We start from the raw sequence: 2,825 nt of genomic DNA on the forward strand, positions 1-2,825 counted from the left end.
ATTTCCTTTGGGTGGAAAGGCTGGATTATATAGTATAAGTGGAATTGCTGGATTATATAGTAGGTTTATTTTTAAATTTTTGAAGAAACTCATTGTTTTCTATAGTAGTTGGACCAATTTATACTCCCACCATCAATATATAAGGGTTTCCTTCTCACCACATCCTTGCCAGAAGATACTTGAGCAGATAGTCTTGAGCATATAGTCTTTTAAATTGAGATAGAAGAGAGAAAGATTATCTCAATCTCACCACCTTAAATAATAAAAATAAAAATAAAAAGTCTTTCTGTTCTAAGGTCAGGGAAACAGTCCCTGCCCAATCTTGTCCTCTTAAACCATCTCCAAAGATGTTCTCTTTTGCAGGAGAATTCATGAGGAGTTCTCATGAAGAGAGAGCAACCAGATTTAAGAAAGAAAACCTTTATGGAGAATCCAGAAGCTGCCCGGTGAGAGACATTTACCCAGCAGGAACACAAATTCCTAGGAAAGAACTAAATAGCTGTGTCCTGCTAACCTTTGTGCCCCAAAAGACAGAGTATGAAGGGCAATTTTTTTTCAGTCTAACTAAGTCTACTTCCCCAAAGGATAGTCCTAGAAATTAATTTCAATTCCACTTCTTATTCAATAGCAATTCAACCCTGAACAGCTCCAAGTAAAAGATTTAATAGGGCAAAAGTAAGGGACAAATGGTGTTAATGAATTTCCCATGTGTTTGCTCACCAGTGGTTTGCCAGTATCACAGCAATCATAAGACATAGAACCAGGTAGGAACGGATTTGTTCAGTTTTCTTTTATGATTATGAACATGTTCTAAAACGTTTTGTGGTGACAGTTGCACAACTCTGTGAATATAATAAAAAAACCATTCAATTTTGCACATTTAATTGATGAATTGTGTTGTGTGTGAATTCTATCACAATAACAATACTGTTACAACAAAAACAAAGATGAATTCAAGATTATAAGGCAAGTGGAGAGAGCACACATGCCCAAACTACTCTCACCCTAGAATGGGGAGATTTTGAGTTGAAATAAAGATTAAATTAGTAGTATCACTGGATAACAGCATAATTAGTGATCTATAAATTTTGGAAAATTCATGAAAAATAGAACAAATGATGAAATAACATTGATGGATGAAACTACAGCCGAAATTTTATACAGGAGAATACTGAAGGGAAAGTGGAAGCTATTAAAAGGAATATTCCAAGTGTTTAAATAGAACTCCATTTAAAAATATGTGGAATACAATGAACAATATATGAGGAATCTAATTTAATGAACAAAATAAACTTATGAACAAAGTAGAAACAGAGGCATGTATACATGGAATAGACTGAGAGCTGTCAGAGGTGGGTTGAGTGGCTGGATGAAAGGTAAAGGCATTAGTAAATTACCAGTTCGTCACAATAGACTGGAAGCATATAGAAACATGCTTTTTCAAGGTACGGTTGTAACTCATATTGGTAGATGATAAAATATGAGTTAGAGAGGACTTTGTAAAGATATGGTAATCTAAAAATTTCCTAAATTAGCTTAGAAAGAAATATTTTGAGCACAGCCTTACGAATTTGCTTGGTCTTTACACTGTAGATTATGGGATTCATTACAGGAGGGATAAGTAGATAAACATTGGCAATGAGAGTATGCACAAGGGGAGGGGTGTGCTGCCCAAATCTATGCACCAGTGACAAGCTGATCATGGGGATGTAGAAAATGGCAACAGCACTTATGTGTGAGACGCAGGTTCCAAAGGCCTTTTTCCTTTCCTCTGGGGAGGCAATGCTGAGCACAGAGTGGATGATCAGAACATATGAGAGGAGGATCAAGACAGAGTCTACGCCAGCATTAGCGATAACAATGGACAGGCCAAATGCACTGTTGATCTTGGTTTCTGTGCACGAAAGCTTCATCACATCTGGGTAGAAACAATAAGAATGGTGCAGAACATGACTACGGCAGAAGGACAGACGCTTCAGGAGCAGAAGTAAAGGCACTAGAGCTGTTGTTCCCCTAATAACTACTGCAAAGCCCACTTTGATGATCCGTGAATTGGTTAAGATTGTGGCATATCTCAGTGGGTTACAGATGGCAATGAAGCGGTCAAAGGCCATCGCCAGGAGTACTGAGGACTCCATGAACGTGAAACCGTGGATAAAGAACATTTGGCCAACGCAGGCATCAAAGCTGATTTCTCGAGCATTAAACCAGAAAATACCCAGTATGGTGACCAGTGTGGAAAGGCACAGTCCTAGGTCCGTGCAGGATAGCATAGAGAGGAAATAGTACATGGGTTCATGAAGACTGGACTCAGTGATGATGACAAACAAGATCATTCCATTCCCAGAGATGGCAACGGCATAGAGACAACAGAATGGGATAGAGATCCAGGCATGGTAAGTTTCAAAACCAGGGATGCCCGTAAGGAGGAAAACTGCAGGGTGGGAGATGCTCTCATTGAAGGATGGCATGATGAGTGAAGGAAGTAGCTTTCCCTGGGGAAAGAAACGCATATCCTGTAAAAATAGGGAAGAAAATAATTTTCATTCTCTTCTATATATTGCATAAAGTACGTTCACTATGAACCTTGTCCTGTTCTTCAGCAGAAGTGAAGTGCATACCCAGTTATTTTTTTCTTAGATTTAGTTAATCTAGGGAAAGAGACAGACCACTAAACTATATGAAGACACCTGGGCTTTCGCAAGAATCCCACATGTCATATCTAGGCTTCAGCATATTTCCATCTATGTATGAAACAGGGGGCTACATAGATGATGGTAACATTTTCTAGTTTTACCATCTATGTTCATGGGCAAATAGGCTAG

General features: G+C 38.6%; 1 pseudogene across 1 annotated transcript; it reads right to left on the reverse strand.

The window, feature by feature from the left end:
* Window positions 1-1,531: 1,531 nt before the first annotated feature.
* LOC308524125 (olfactory receptor OR51C1-like) lies at window positions 1,532-2,471 on the reverse strand (annotated as a pseudogene). Its single transcript has one exon. The product of its transcript is annotated as an olfactory receptor OR51C1-like (transcript).
* Window positions 2,472-2,825: the final 354 nt, after the last annotated feature.

This window comes from Myotis nattereri, assembly GCF_964212035.1.
Source record: "Myotis nattereri genome assembly, chromosome: 9".
Taxonomy (NCBI): Eukaryota; Metazoa; Chordata; class Mammalia; order Chiroptera; family Vespertilionidae; genus Myotis; species Myotis nattereri.